Source organism: Lagopus muta, chromosome Z (genome assembly GCF_023343835.1).
Source record: "Lagopus muta isolate bLagMut1 chromosome Z, bLagMut1 primary, whole genome shotgun sequence".
NCBI lineage: Eukaryota > Metazoa > Chordata > Aves > Galliformes > Phasianidae > Lagopus > Lagopus muta.
In genome coordinates this window covers 50,169,286-50,186,407 of record NC_064472.1, presented here as the reverse complement: position 1 = coordinate 50,186,407, position 17,122 = coordinate 50,169,286, and the positions used below count along the sequence as shown (strand labels likewise).

The 17,122-nt window shown below is 39.7% G+C and overlaps 1 protein-coding gene across 4 annotated transcripts in view; it reads right to left on the bottom strand.

Moving 5' to 3' along the window:
• Positions 1-17,122, bottom strand: part of APC (APC regulator of WNT signaling pathway) — a 93,624-nt gene that overhangs the window by 63,059 nt on the left and 13,443 nt on the right. The window contains exon 1 of one of the 4 annotated variants that reach the window (XM_048931360.1): positions 6,858-6,944. The exons of the other annotated variants lie outside the window; for them this stretch is intronic. The gene's annotated coding sequence lies outside the window, so the exon portion shown is untranslated. Of the gene's footprint in view, positions 1-6,857; positions 6,945-17,122 lie in introns of those variants that run through there. 4 annotated transcript variants of the gene reach the window in all.

Below are 17,122 nucleotides of genomic sequence, written 5' to 3'. Positions count from 1 at the left end.
ACATCACCAGCGCTAAGTAAAGCACAGAATAATTTTCACTTGGCTAACAGCCTGAACTTGCACCAACGCGCACACACACAAAAGCATTCAAGACGCCTGGGGCCAGAATCAGCTGGATGAAGAATAAATAACTCTCTACTCCAAGCACGAAGCCATTACATCGGGAAGTGGAAGGAATAATTCTGTACTCCAATGTCAATTTCCCACTTTATTTAGCCCAAAGGAGAACACATGACATGGTGAAATCAACATATCTTTGGGAAGTTCACTATCATGCCTCATGTGCCAAAACCGTTTATCCTTTGCAGAGAGGTAAAGATTTAAATGGAAGAATGGAGACAACCCATTTTTCTAGACAGTCACTTCATATATACCTTGATATATGAAGCACCTAAAATCTCGTTTCTTAGTTCCCTTACCCACATTCTCAGCGTTAAGAGGTTTCTTCAATCTCCTATCAAACTAAAGAATTTCATTCTGTACTGAATTAGCAGTCTGCATGAATATGTGCGTTAAAGACTTTCAAGCTAGATATAACATCTTCACACACTACGACAAAAATTAACTAGGAGCCTGAATACATATGTACTGTTAGTATTTAAGACATACATTTTTCCACATGGGGGAAAAAAAAACAAAACATACAGAAGTTTGGAATCAGGAATTTACATAGCTTTTTTTACTCAAATCCCAAGCGACAAAATATCCAGTATCTTCTGAAAATGTACTTTTTTACTGATCAGAGCAATTTTTTTTTTCTTTAAAATCAGTAAGCAACATACACTCAGAATCCCTGGAGGTTCTACTTAAGAACCCTAAGCTCAGCAATTTGTGAAACATTAATTTTCTACGAAAATATTTCAGACTCCTATTACTGTTTTTTTCATCCATAAAAGCTGTAATTATTACCAGAGCATACAATTTCACAATGTAACCTCTGTAGAACAACTTGTCTTAGCCTCTTCAGAAGAGGCTAAAGAATAATCTGAAACATAATACCCTACCATGTGCTCTTCTAACAACATAGACAAAGAACTACTGCTGTCTGTATGTAAGGCTAGACAGCATTCTTTTACTATAATCTACTTGTTTCAGTACTAAAAAAAATCAGTTATTATTTTCACACATACTGTAACTGCATGAGGATGATATATAGATACATACACGCATTATATATGTACATACACACTACATGTGTGGATAGGGGGGGAGTGTTCTGGGTTTTTTTGCTAGCAGGTAGGTTGTATAGCTACCTCAAACAACAAAATCAGTAAAAAAGCAAAATTACTTTCTTTAACAAGGCCAGTCAAAAGAACACTGATGTTAGGTAGGGCTGCAGTACATTTTGCTGACTTTGGATTATGAACTTTGTTGAAAATAGTAAATAGTTCAGATCTCTAACAGCTCAGTATAATTAACGTTCTACTGCCACCACTACTGATAAGCAGATGTGCTCCTGTACTCTGCAGAACTTCCATATTGTATTCATCTTCTCAATATAAGAATTTGTAATCACTGTATCTACAGCTCATAATTATCTACATTATAATTTAGTAATGCAGGAAAAGACTGTCTGATCTCTTGCTGTATATGCAAATATCACCCAACTGTCCTGAGCCCAGGGACTTGTTCCTATTATTCTCTCCCATTCTTTTTTTTTTTTTTTTTTCTGTAGTTCATCCCCACGATTAATGGACAGTGGTTTTTTCAATGGCATATTACACTGAGTTCAGAAAGAAACATCAAAAACCCAGCATAGCGTCATTTAAGCACGTTTGAGATACTTCCAATTTGTTAAGCTTAAATGTATTCCAAAACACATTTTTTGAAGCATCAAGTCTGAGAGTCCTTAAGACTTGGAAGGGATTAGCACTAACGCTGGCATGCCTGCAACAGTGCCTACTACCCCCAGCTGTCTGCCCTTCCCATTTACACAAGCTTCCCACCCGAGCAACAGAGGAGGGGTCAGCTGCTCATGTAGCAGCTGCTAAACCACTGCAGATTACAGCATGACTACCAAGGTAATCTAAAATAGGTGTTGGGTTAATTTAACATGCTGGGTCCTTAACCACAATGGTTCAGCAGCTGTTACACAACTCTTCTGGAAAAAGAGTGGTAAGGTTGACAGACAGGAGCATAAATCCAGTACAGCTGTTCTACAGTAAACCAGCCCTCCCTCTTCCTAATCTCAGCGTTAAGCTTACCATTTTTACAGTTATCTTTATTAATATACTTAAGAGAATAAAGTGAGGGGCTTGGGGCCTTTCTTTATAGGAACGTATCAAACTGATATGTTGACTTGCAATAATTAAATTTTTTGTAGTCTAAATCCTTTAGTAGGTTTTCCAATACGGTTTACGCATAAATACTCTTCTGCTTGTCCTTGTTCAGATCTGGCACAGTATCAGCACTCTAGGTGCTGTGTTAAGGATTTATTGCTGAGTATCAGCAGACCAGAGACTGTCTTATGCAGTTCTGTTTGGGGCAAGACTTCCAGACCTGCTACTTTAAAAACTCTTATCCTTCACAGGCATCAATATTCTTCCTCATACTCGCTAAATAAAATTCCATCAGCCTCAGGTCATTAAAGCCCATTATCTTGATTCTTTCACTTACACAAAAACTGTATTTCTGTTTTATGCAGCATCACATTAGACAACATATATTTACTCGTGAAAGACCTGTACTTTATAAAAATGACCCTCGTGGCCAACATATTTATGTTCTTAGACCTCTACCTACATTGAAGAACAAATCTTTAAACTTCAGTAGCTTCACTAGCAGAAGTTACTGCACTATTTTGTTTCTCACTTCAGCCACATGCACAGACAAATGTAATAAGGAAACAGAAAACACTTCAAGGCTTTGGGTGTGGTTAGCCAGAATAAGAAATTACTCGGAACAGAACTAGAACTGCCCGTGTTTAGAACACCAGATCTTTCATCTTCTGTTCATGTTATTTTTCATTCTGCATTTGCTTGCTTAGGCCATCAGGGAAGATGCAACAAGGAATAGATATTGATTATCATGGAAAACTGTTCTTCAGTTGTTAAAAAGCTTGCTTCAGGAGCAAGGATTATGGTATCAAAAAGTGATTTTCAAATTAGGTAACATGACCCCTTTTAACAGCTTTGAAACACTTAAAATAATAAACTGACAAAAAATAATAACCCCTAGACAAGCTGCACTGAATTACTGGGCATTTTTTGGCCATAGAGAAGACAGAAGAGCTAGATGAAAAGCCATTCTCAGACATCCTACTACAAAGTGTGAGAGTTAATCCCTTTAAAAGGAAGCCATGCTCAACTTTCCCTCACCTGTACTGAGAGGATTTTCTTCTCAGTTCTATCCACTTCTGCATGACAGTCATCTTTGTGGACAGTGGAACAAAGCACAGAAGTGTTAATATACCTGACCTTCTTAAATCCTTTTGACTAGGGAACAAGGGAAAGGGAGTTTTTCTGTGGTGTCTTTCTTTCCGTTCTGTTCTCTGAATAAATTTGTAATTTGACAAGAGTTCTCCATTCATTGTTACATTCTTCGGAGAATGCTCCTCAAATTCACTAACATGGTTAAACACACTACAAATTCTATAGCCCATCACATCTTCAAAGATTACAGGAGCTTCATACATCACAGCACTCAACCTACAGCACCTTCAAATCCAGGTAGCGCAGAATGCTTCATATACTGTCATTCTTTACAGCTCACACTCTTGGCCTGTACTCATGAATCACTGCAAGCAGAAGCATCATCTGTTCCTCCAACCAAAATATAGCTTGGCTGATGAAGGTGCCAAAATAAGCAGTGGTCTGCATTCTTTGCATTCTTCAAAAGACCATGACAAGGAGAAGAATGAAGATGGTGGTTTAATCGGAAATCAAGACTTGCCTTCCTTTGTCACAGGTGAAGTTTCACGGCTGTCACATTTGTTGTATGCATGTTTAATAGGAATGACTCCAGATTTAGTTTTTTCACCAAAAATTACAATCTAACATTCATACTGGTGCAAACAAAGAGAGTCACAGAATGGTTTAGGTTGGAAGGGAGCTTTGGGATCATCAAGTTCCAACCCCCTTAGACAACTCCCTTAGACCAGGTTGCTCAAAGCCTCACCCAGCCTGGCCTCAAATGCTTCCAGGAAGGGGGCATCCAAAATCTCACTAGGCAACATACTCCGGTGTCTCACACCATCCTCACGGCAAAGAACTTCTTTCTAATATCTAGTCTAAATCTTCCAGTCTAAAACCATCTCCGCTTAGGAAATCCACAACTCATTCATTTCAGGCTGTGAACAGTCAAGTCCAGCTTTCATTACATCTCAAGACAAAAAGAAAACAACAAAAAACCTACTTCTGCCTTCAGAATTCTGAGTTGGGAACCTTAGCTGGTTAGTCATGCTGCATTCAGAATACGACAAAATACGAAACATGATTTGCATTTAAATACTATGTTGAACACAAAGCAGTCCAGACATTGTTTGAATCATAACTTGTGCTGGACTAGGGATGATTCACAATCCCGTACACTTATTCTTCAGCATGACCATTTTTGCTATTCATAGCTATTGGTGTATGTTCTCACTGCAAATGACCCAGTGCAGCTTAGTTTTTACTTCTCATCATCTTTTAAGGATTAAATTCAGAAATTTTAAGCCATTAAGAAGTCTGAAAAAGGCCTTTTTTTCTCGTTTTAATTTACAACACAAAGCATTAATAAAATAAAGTCATTTTATTAAAGAAGAAAAAAGGTATTTTATATTAAGGAAATACAGAAGCTTTTCATCACATTGAGTCATCTACCAAGGTAATCTTCAGGGTTCACTTAAGTGTTTGCAGGAAACAGAAGACCACCTCTCTTGCAGGAACATACTATCATATGTACACACAGATCCTGCATGAATTTTGGAAAAAACAACCAGTGGAGACTTCCAGAGGTCTTCAATGACACTAATTTACTTTCTGCCATTTACTACTGTTATCACTACACCTTGTTTTAAATAAGATTTTGCTACGCTGATGAAAAAAGTAATTACATTTCATCAACATGTTTTGCTAACTAAGCTAAAACAGAAATCCAACATAAGAATTTGTAGAGCCAAGAAATCCATAAATATGGGCATTTCCAACAAATGCTGCATACTGTGAGAACATGCGTATCAGAAGATGTAACACAGCGCTCTGTACAAGGGTTTACACTAGAGGAATGGAGGGATGATGCTAAAGAAAGTCTGCAGTCATGAATCATTCAAAATGTTATACTTCTGTTCAAGCTGCCATTTTTAAAAGTATGACAATTCACAGGAAGTACTTCACTTCTTACACAAAACAATACACACGCTTTCCTTTTTTTTAAGGTTTACAGATGTAAGGAGAGAAGCATCACCATAATAGGGGTCATAATCATGACTATGCTTCGTCATCTTCTTTTCAGAAAAAAAAAATGTGGTGGAACCACCTATGCACCTATTCAATCTTCTACTTATGCTGCTAAAATGAACCTTTAAAATGTTACAGGAAGGACATCACCAATTTACCTCTTCACCCCTAACTACTTAAACTGGTAAGTTTATCAACTAGTATATTAGAATTGAACATAATCCATATCTTACTGACAGGCAGGAAGGCCACGATTCTGAAATTAGACTGTGGTCTAGGTAGGGAATGTCTTAAGAGGATATTTTCATACGAAAAAGTTAACATTTGACATCACCAAACCTTTTTGGGGCTTCATTTAATTGAACTAAGAAGCCTGCAAAACCCTTAAACATGCAGAAGAGCCTGACTGCAGGAAACTACTTTCAGTGCGTATCCTTATATGTATTTTTAAAGAGCTGTAACTGATAAACTACATGGAAATTTTCTAATCACATTAGCAATAAGAGAAAAAAAGAACTAAATAATAGGAACATAACTAAAAATCATGGTAGGAAAAACACTAAGGAACACTTTCAAGAAAACAAACATCACATGCAGGAAGAGTATTTGAAAACCAAGATTAATCCATATTGTACTATTCATATATGTACAGTAATACATTGACAATAGTCCTACACAAGCTGAGAAGCTGTATGTTTCCTGCTACGCCTTAAGAAGGCATCCATCAGTGCGTGACTATCCAGATCGAGTGAGTCAAAATGGGCTGTGCTGATTCCCTGAAGAACATTCTGTCAAATGAAGGATGCTCCTTACAGCCAGAAGGCAGGAGTCCTACGTGTAGGTCAAGAAAAAGGATGTTCAATCTTCATTACAACAATAAATACGATAAAATAATGTGGCCACATACGCATCCTCTAAGAACCATCAAGGATTTTTGTAGAAGGAGCGCTCTGCTGGCAGTGACCTAATTACCGGAATAAAAGCTGCACCTCTGACAAAGAGAAAGAAAGGACCCACTGCTTCATACATTATTTATTAAGATTTCCCTCGGCATTCGGGTTAAATCTCGGACCCAAGCATCTCTTTGTGATGTTAAACCAACGTGCAAGAAGTCAGCGGCTCCTGGCTCCCCGCGGCTCAGCCTCCCGCCGCCCGGCTCCCCGTGCAGCCTCCGTTCGGAACCGACAAAGCGGGGCCGCAACCGCCGCCCCCCGGAGGGAGCCACCCCGAGGCCTCGCCGCGGAGCGCAGCGGCTTTGTGCCGGTGGTGGGGCCGGCCCGGCCGGCAGCCGCCCGTCTCCCCGGATGCTGCCCGTCCCCCTTTCCTGCGGCACCGGCCCTTTCTCCCTGCCCTGTTTTTCTCGCCACAAAAGCCGCTTTCTCCTCCCCGCCCGCGGCTTCCACCGCCTTGTCACAGCCACGAAGGGGCGCAGCCGCGAAGGGGCGCAGCCTGGAGCCGCCCAGCACCGCCCGCACTCACCCCATGGCCGCGGCCGCCGCGCTTCCATCCCGCCGCCAGCGCCCGGCCCGGCCGCTCCGCCCGCGCCCAGCTGCTGCGCCAGCGCCGCGACCGCTACGGCCCCGCCGGTCACGTGCTGCCCGGCGCGGCGGCGCGGCCAATGGCGGGGAGCGCTCCGAGGATGTGCCCGCCCCCCCCACCGCCTCCGCGGGGAACAGCTGCGCCCCCGCCCCGACCGCCGCCCAACCGCCGCCAACAGGGCCGGAGCGCGAGGCCGACGGCGGACAGCGCGGCCTCTGCGGATTCACGGCAAGGGCACCTTCCCGCGTCAGGCCCGGCCCCGCCGCAGCGGTGCGCGGCACCGCGTTCGTTAGCGCCGCGCCGTGCTGCCGGGCGGGCGCACCGCGCGCTCGGCTGCAGATGCGCCGCTCGCCGCAGGCAGCCCGCGGAAAGGCAGCCTCTGCGGCGACCGCTGGCCCTTCTCCCAGCACAGGGCACCGCATGGCCCGCAGTGCTGCCTTACGTAGCAGGTAGCAGCGTAGTGCCCCGCTCGTACCGGAGCCGGGGCCAACGCACCGGCACCCGGCTCGTACAGAGAGAGCCGCTGGTTGGAGAGGCACCGCACGCACAGCTTCTAAGGCTGCCTCGGATTTCCGTGTGGCTCAGTAAAATACCGTTTTCGTGTGCTTTCCTGGTACAGAGCTGTGGTTACACGGTAATTTATATCAGCAGACCAAATACACACACACTGAACTTGTACCAAATGACTACAAGTACCAGTTCAATGATGAATGCTAGGGAAAAAACCAACAACAACAGCACACAAAAGAGAACCCAACAAATCAACTTTTGAAATGATGTTAGAGCTTCCTTCCAGAACTGATCTCTCCTTCCCAGGAGAAGCACTTACGGAAGTACTGACGGAGAAGACAATGCCCTGCCCAACAGCAGAGGCAGCAGTAACTGCCATATCTCAGGTCTTTGAATTCATAGTCCTTCACTTCAAAAACATTATACAGATAACAGGTAATAAAAAGGATGCTCATTAAAAAAAAATGCAGCTCAGTGTAAAAGATGGCTTTGTGGGAAAAAATGCATTAAAGCCTTTTAATCCTCTAGAAGACGTGCTCTCGAGTGAATCTATCATCAGCATACTCCACAACAAACAGCGCCTGACACACCACACTGGGAAAAGTGCAACTGTTTCTTAACTGGAGATGATCAATGCCCTTCTTCTCTAGGGCATTCCACATAAATTATGGGGCTCTTTATTTAAGCAGGTAGACATAAGAGTAGATTAGCTCATCAAAAACACACATTCTCACAGCCTGAGGAAACTTCATTCTTACCATAACAGCTTTTATTTGTATGAAAGTAGCAGGCTTACGATACCTCATGGTTGGGACCAAGCAAAATTAAAGCACTAAATTCCTGTGTATGAATGTAAGCAATTGCACCAGATACCTAAGCACCAGAATTTCCACTTCAACTGTTATTCCACACTTATTTTTCCAAATACAGAAGACAATACTCCACTTTCAGGAAAGATGCTCTGTATCAGGTAACCTTTTGATTGCAGAAGCAGAATAATGCTGTTCATGTGCTGGCTTCAACATGGCATCACACAAAATCCTCTGACTTCAGAGTGCCTAACTACAGACATTCTGACTGGTGATAAAGCATTTTAAACAAAGTTAACAGGACAGCATTCAAGGGAGTTTCAGGCTATGTGATTTTTTTTACCATTGTTACAAAGCTCCGATTAATTACAGCAGTAGTTGACATCCTGTTAGTTTTTCATCTTTTGATCAGTTTCTTCTTAGACTTGGATATACTAAGAGACTGAATTAATAACCCATCTGTAACAAATAATCATATTACTTTTAAAAGGTTCAAGCGTATAACCTACTTGCCATGATACATTTACCTCGGTACTTCTTCAGAAAAACTGAACAAGATGTTCCCAGTTGTTGTTATGTGGCTCTAACTATCCTAAAATCATTCAGGTCAGAGTAAGCAATACACTTAAATGTACGCATCTCAACACTTACCAGTAGATGAGATGCTGCAATACAAGCAACAACTCACATACCAACAAGGTGCATCAAGAAATGGTTTTAAATAATGTTTGTAAATTTCAAGTTGCAGTTTATAATTAATTTCAGTGTGCAAATACCAAAGAATGATGCCAGAGAATAAATAGTTCTCAATGCTTTCAGGTAAAATGCATACTCCCAACCTAAAAACTAAGTTTGAGAAGTAGTAAGTGACTTTTTTCTAGAGTCCAAAATGTGAATATTGAAGATCAAAGGCCACAATGGAATACACTCATTTACACATATAATACTGCGTTTTCTGCAACTTTGAAAAACTGTGGTTCTTGTTAGTCCTGGTGCTGGTTAGACTGGTACTCCTCTGTCACTCAAGTCCGAGTGAACTCTGTGCTGAAGAGAAACATCAGACTCACTGCTCAGAAGCATGGAGTTCTATATTTACTCTGGAAAAAGTGGAGCTTAAGCAGAAGCCCAGATTCTCTAATACATTCTGCCAACACGACAGCTGAGTAGGAGACAAAGCTTTCCCTTCCTTCCTCATAGTGATGTCTATTCTATTCTAATTCATTTGAAAATGATGTCTTATATTTTATTTCCCATGCACTTGTCTCTGATGCAAAATCGAAGATTAAATGAAATTCATCTTAGTATACAGCAATAATAAAATAATCTTCCTCATACTGTGTATTGCAGCTGTGCAAAAAACCAATATGCAGCTAGTAAATAGGACTGTGATACATACTCCATTCCACTTCAAAACTGATTTTTAATGTACAGTATTGGCATCTAATAGAACAGACACCAATAAAACAGTGTTTTATTTAGAAAGGTCAGGCTCTCAGAGGAAAAAAAAAAAAAAAAGTTCTGAAAAGAATTGTACAGGGGAAAGTCTTGCTTGGACTTAGAAAATAGCTAATCAAAATAAACCATGAGGCATAAAGAACATATTTTTCTCATTCTCTTGAAGATACCAGTGCGATAAACCAAGACGCATCAAGCAATACATGCTCAGTATAACTTCAAAGCCAGTGAAAAGAACAAAATCTCTGCATTGTAAGCTATTAAATCCCACAAAGTTTTAGTGTCAAAAAATCATCACCCAGTTTCCTCAGCTCATAATGCAATTCTTCATATTATTTTGAACTGGGTCCCTGCACTACACCTAGAACAGCAAACAGCCAGGCAGGAGTTGTGCTCCTGAAGATCAATTAGCAATCTTTTCATAAAATATTTGATGTAATCTGTACACTACTTTCAAATTAACCACATATATATAAATCCAGTTTGAGACCAAGAATAACTTTAGCTATAAACTCAAACTTTTTTTAAAACTTCCTTACTTATCATCCAAATCTACAGATACCAAACAGAAGCTCTGAACAGATTGAGACCCACATGTTTTTAAAAACATAAAAGACATTCTTCCAAACATATACTTGCTTCATAAAAATCAAGACTACTATAACAAAAAATGCAAGAAATCTTCTGGGTTTAGACAGTTTAACCATAAATGGTCCTGCTATTATCTCTTTCTTATTGGTATCTCTCTCATGCACAGTGTTATTTCAGAGGCTCAGCACAGCGAGCAGGTGGGATAATGAGCTAAACTCTCTCTCTCCCCCTGTTGCCAGGCACTGTATTTATTATTCACAAATGTGAAACGCAGCATCACCAGTCTAAGAGATATCATCTTCAGAACTTCATTACTTATGGAAGTTTTACACATTGACTTAGATCAGTTTGCAACTTTTAGTAAGGCAGCATAAGCAGACTTTATTAACAAAGTACACTGAAAACACTTTACATCTGTTTAACATACTCAAATTTCACCTTAATACAGAACTTGATAAACTATTATAGCAGCTGCTATAACCAAAGATTGCCTCCTTTAAATTTAGTTTAAAAATCACTGGAGCATAACATGCTCTTTGCTTTTCACCGCCCTGGAAATTGTGAAGGTGCTTTCACTTCTCACTGCTACACTAAAACTGAGCACTGTTCCCTCTGAACCTTGTTCTTATCACACAACTAAGACCAGACATTGTTTCTATGTACACACAATTCTGATCCTATCAGCATTAATTATTTCTTGATGGTGTAGTGCTATCTTCCTACTTTGCCCATCATGTTCCTTTGAGAAACACTGTATGTTATTTCCCCATACCAAATGACTTCAGACAATCAGAAAAAAAAGGTTTTGTTAGGATCAAGAAACTGTAGTATCATCTTTCTCATTAATATGCAGAAAAGAATAGAGAAAAAAAACTGTTCCTAATGCATCATTCAGGCCATCTGCACTCAACTTTTCTGACATTGGTCCCACAGAAATAAGCACAGAATTTCTGACCTGAATATAGAGAATCAGACAGTAAGTTGTTCTTGTATGATTTTGTTATGCTAATGTACTAAAATTTCACTAAGGCAGTGCTACAAGCTCCTGAGCTTAAAAAGATTCTTCCATAAAGATCTGTCTTGCACAAGGTTATTTAACAACCAGAAAGTCACATAACATAGCATAAGTTGAATGAGAAAAGTAGGGAAATGTATTCTACTTAATAAACTCATAAGTAAGTGAGATTTACAGAAAGCTATCACCTGTTCCTTACATCCGTTATTAGGTAATGCTCTCTATTGTTTGCCAGTTCCTCAACTTGTTTGGAAATACTGTACTTTGGAGACATTTCCCACTCATGCTTTTTTCCTTCTCAGTATTTTTTTCCATCTGCATGCAGGTTTCTTGTTGCAAATTAAAATAAATAAAGATTTAAGGAGCAAGACAGCTTCATTTTGGTCACGAGTTAGATCCAGCAAGGTGTCATACGTCAATCTGTAATATTACCGATAAAGGACAGGTTGAGCAGAGCATGGCTTGAGAACAGTCCTGAGAAGGATTTGGGAGTGTCAGTTGATGAAAGACTTCATGTGAGCCTGCAGTGTGCGCTTGCAGGCCAAACCATATCCTGGGTTGCATGCATAAGAGAAGCATGACCAGCAGGTCAAGGGAAGTGATTCTGCCCCTCTACTCTGATCTCATGAGATTCCACTGGGAGCACTGCATCCAGTTCCAGAGCCCACAACACAAGAAGGACACCAAGCTGCCAGAGCAGGGCCAGAGAAGAGGCACAAAGATGATCACAGAGCTGGAAAACCTGCCTATGAGGACAGGCTAAGAGAGATGGAGCTCTCCTCAGAAGAGAAGGCTCTGGGAAGAACCTTACAGCAGCCTTCCAGTACCTGAAGGTGATTAATCGGATACTCTAAACACAGTACAAGAACAATAATGGAAGAGGTTTATATAGCAAATGATAACAAAACAAACTTGACCATCCACAAACATTCCCCTACCTGAGGTATAAAAGGTCCATTAAAAAGTGTGGCCAGCAAGTGAAGAGAGGTGATCCTCCCTCTCTTAATTTGTCACGGTGAGGCAACATTTATGTCCAGCTCCGGGCTCCCCAGTTCAAAAAAGACAGGAGATTGCAGCAGAGGGCAGCAAAAATGATAAAGGGCCTGGAGAATTTCCCATATGAGGAAAGTAACCTGGGATGTTCAGCCTGAGGAAAAGATGACTGAGAAGGGATCTGACAAATGTTTATACCTCTTGGTGGTGTGTAGTGACGGGACAAGAAGTAATGGACTAAGAGTTGAGCATCAGTACCACCTACAAACATGTAGAAAAACAACTTCACAGGAAGGCTGATGGAGCTGGAACACAATGCCCAGAGAAGTTGTGGAGTCATCTGCTATAGAAATACACAAGACCTGTCTGGATGTCTACCTCCGCAACATACTGTAGGGTACCTGTTTCAGCAGGGGAGTTAGACTCTAAACTCCTGAGGTCCCTTCCAACCCCATTCTGTGATTCTGTGATAAGGAACCCCATCCCCCACTAGCTTAGTGTTTCATTTACTATGGTTTCCTCATCTTCTAATTAAGAATGCCACAGTATCCCTGCATTGCATTTCTTCTGCTGCAGCTCTTTTCAAGCATGTAAAATAGCGTACTGTATTTGTGTTGTAATTACCACTTTTTATTCCAGCCATGCCTTGAGGTTTTTTTTTCTTTCTTAGCAAGATGCATGTTACTTTTCCAGCCTTTCCTCTGTGTTTTTTTAGGCTCTTTCAACAGTAACAAAGCACAACACTTAATAGATCTCACTTCTAATTGACCTTAGAGTACAAGTCTTCACTAGAATTTTTTCTGTTCAAATATCATCAAAATAAGTTATGTAACCTGGGCCTGAACTCAAAGGCACCAGGAGTAAATCATATCAATATTCTACTTTATCTCAGATGAAAGGCAACACAGATGTTCAATACATACCTACATCAGCTCACGCATCCTCAAACATGCTGCAGATATCTTCATTTTATCCAATACTGAAGATCTGCATTATTTTTCAAACATTTTTGTATGTGTACAAATATGGCAGTCCTTTACAAAGAGCTGTTTTTGTAACAAAACAAATGCAACAAATCAAAACTGATGGTGTTTATTCAGTCCACTAAAAGGCTGGGCTGTTGCAAAAATTTGGATAAGTTTGAAAGAAAGTTCCTTGGTTTTCAGGTGCTTTTTTTTTTTTTGTCACAAGCTAGGAAATTATCATTTGTCTGTAATATGTTCAGAAAGTAAGTTCACATTACTCAGGAAAACTTGAGTTGACTTTCAAGTTTGGTTTATTCTAGCTCACTGATTCATGTATGCGCCCATCTGATGATTCCAAATCCTCAGCAAGCTAAATATTTACTCAGTTTTTTACTAAATTTCACTAAATTTTTACTCAATCTGTAGTGCTGAATATATTCTGTAAGAGTCCACGTCTAATGTACCTGTAAGATTCTCTAGAGAAAATGTTTCACGATAAAAATCTGCTCCCTAGGGAACATCCTTCTTATTTTTCCTTTCTTCCCTAACTGGTCTCTAGAACAGAAAAAGATTACATGTTTACAGAAAGATCAAGAATTTTATATTTCCCTCTGCTTTGTGGGGAGTGCCAGGCTCTGGATCTGTCTCATCTTCACTAGAGTGACCTCATGCGAAGAAAACACTTCATTTTAGCCTACTCTGTTCTTAGCTGTAGCTCAGCTTTTGACTGATTTACATTCTTACCCACGGCTGCATAGTCACGAGCTGCTCAGAAACTGATTCAGAGTCAGACCCTGTAGAAGAGGCTGAGTAGACACACAGAACAGCTACGGTGGCCAGAATTACATGACAGAGCAACATTTTTTACATTCAGCATCAGCCATAAGAAGACAGCATTCACATCTGCAAATGTCAAACAGACGAATACATATGCAAATGAATAATCAGATTCAGTTCCTTAGTACACTGAGGATGACAAGAGGTCACTATGAGAAACAGAATGCTACATGGTCATTTGAGCTTTATGGGCAGCTTGTGAGCATCCCAGAACTTCATACCATTCTGACAAATGGAAGCTCTGTCATGTTGTTGGAATATTTACTTTTTTCTTCACAGTCATCTTTTTCAGTCTTTCCTTTGTTTGGTTTGAACCAGATGTTCTTAATGCAAGAGCTGATTTCTTGTAAGCATTCTGACATTTCAGCAGCAATAAATCAGTTAAAAATCTATTTAGCTGAAGGCCATCAACATGCGCTATTCCCAGGATATTGAAAAGGAGAAAAGGTCAACTTTTGTGGAATCCTATAAGCAAAGACCTTTTACAAAAAGGTACGCTAACTAACCATCATGTTCCATGTTTGCAGAGACAAAAAAGTTCTAGCTATTAACTTCATTATGGGTAGCTACAGGAAAAATTCTTAAAGACTGCTGTATTAAGAAAATACTGTGTCAAGGTCTAGAAACACCACCAAGATCTTCCTCAGTCATAGCTTTTAATTACAATCTTTTAAACTCTTGTATTTGAGTCCCAAAGGCTCTTCAATGACAACTACATAAAAATCAATCTAAAAACTGTCCACTACAAAATAAATTGTTGACAAAGAATCTGAGCATACATACATTTTCCTTAAAAAGCTAAAAGAAATCCATGTTCTAGAACACAACAAAGTAACAAAAAGCTCACAACAGAACCACAGAATGGCACAATTGTTAAGTAAGATTTAGTTGTCTGGTTTATAGAATGCAGCTTAATCAATTAGCAAGAAGCTGTTTTTTTACTTTTGTATATTGGAAATATTTCTAAGTCTGTCAGGAAGTTTAAGGGGTCCAGTAGCCAGAAGTAAGATAAAATGGAACTGAATTTCCCAATACCTGTGTAATAAACAAAATCACAGAAGCTCAATAGGAGCTTATAAAGATGAAACTGAGTGTTTAAGTCCACAAGGTGAAACAAGGCATTTATTTAAGAAATACTGCTTTTTAAGATACTGTATCTTTTATACAGACACCATACCCATCAGTACAGACTCACAATTGGCTCTAAATTGATTTAGTACCTCAAGAATGTAATTCCTTGCAATGTGTATACAATCAATGTGTTGCAATAATTACAGTCAAGTCTTAGAGTATAAGCATTAAGCTGACTGCTTGTTAAAATCTGGAAAGGAAATCCTCCAGCTTAGGTTTTTTTTTCCCCCCTCAGGACCAGAACTTACTACCACTGGTTAAACTCTGTGAATACAGAGATAAGGCTCATGGGAAGCAGCACTCCTACAGAATGGACGTGATCCTATGTAGTGCAAAGCATCCCAGAGACAACTGGCTAGCACACAGTTTTCTTGCTCATACCCATATTAATTAAGTGTAATGACTTACGTAAGATTTTTGGGTTAGGGTTTGTCTGTTTGTTTGTTTTTCTTTTGGAAGTGTTACTCCTCAGCTTAATTATTACAATAAAAAAAAGCTTCCTTTGGTAGCTTGGGTTTCAAGCCCTTAGGGAACTGGTTGTGACACAATCCTTTAGGCACTGGTGGCATACTAAACATCTTTTTCTTCTCTTGTGCATAGCTTAGTGGATGTTTTCAAAACTGAAATCCACCACTTCATTACAAAATGAGGGTTTATGGTGGTGTGAGAGGAGCAGAGACTATGAGTTGTTCAGTTTATCTTTCAGAGTTCAAGACTTCATTCCTGTAACACCAGCAAGGTTGAAAAACAGACTTTTCAAACCTATATTTTGGGGAATTCTTTATGTAAAATCCAAGAGGTCTGATACCTTAGGACACTTTCTCCTGATAATAAAGGTTTAGTTTGCTTAACAGTCAGAAATGAACAAAAATTCAAGGTGGGATGTATGACTCAGTCTACTCAAATTCTGCCAATTCAGACAGACCATGTATTTGATCAGTATGCTTATTTCCAGTTCAGGAGAAAAAAAAATAATTGAATACTCATTAAACCTCTGGGCATACTGCTTCCAGAAGCAAGATTCATACATTTAACTAGTGCCAAATGTTCTGTACTTTCACAACTCACAAAAAGCTAGCTTTTCTATAGCCCATTCTTGATCTTGGAAACCAATATGCTACCTCAAAAAAAAAAAAAAAAAAAAAAAAGACAGCAACTGAGACAGTCCCTATGAAACATTTACTGCTGCCCAAGTTACTTCATAAGAGTACTGGGGAAAAAAAAATAAAAATCAAGGGAAGAAAACTGCTGATGGGTGTCTGAGCACACATTTGAATGCTAGCTTCCCTTTTCCAGCTTGGATCCAGGACCACCACCTACTCATTGTAGACAGTCAAGATAATGAAACTGCATGCATTCAATCTTAGAACACATGATGTAATTGCACAATTGAAGTGTATAATATTGCAACTCCCTTGAAAGTCTCAGGCCAAAGTACCATATTGACTACAGCTACATTTCCTATTTCAGATTCCAAGCCCTATAGATATGTAAAGGAAAAGCTTTAAACAATCACAACTAATATTAAGTTCTCCCTATTGCTAAGTGTACTAGAAGAACACTCCTTTTTTCCCCGAGCATATGCTCCCAGCATTTTGATCTTGAATAAAGAAAAGTATCTTCAAAGATTCCAAGCAAGTCAGCTAGAACATTAATCTCAAACAGTTCAGATTCAAGGAAAACCACAATCAATAATTAGAACTTTCAGTTTAAATTCACCTCAGAATGAGTATTCCTGATTGAACTTCAGCAACCATAAGATGTGTTATTTTATGGAAGTAAAAATTTCAAATAAAACATTACCATTGGGATCAAGAAAGCCAAGGCACAGGCAGAACTGAACTTGGTAAGGGACGTGAAAAACAATAGGAAAACTTTCTACAGGTATATTGGCCAGAA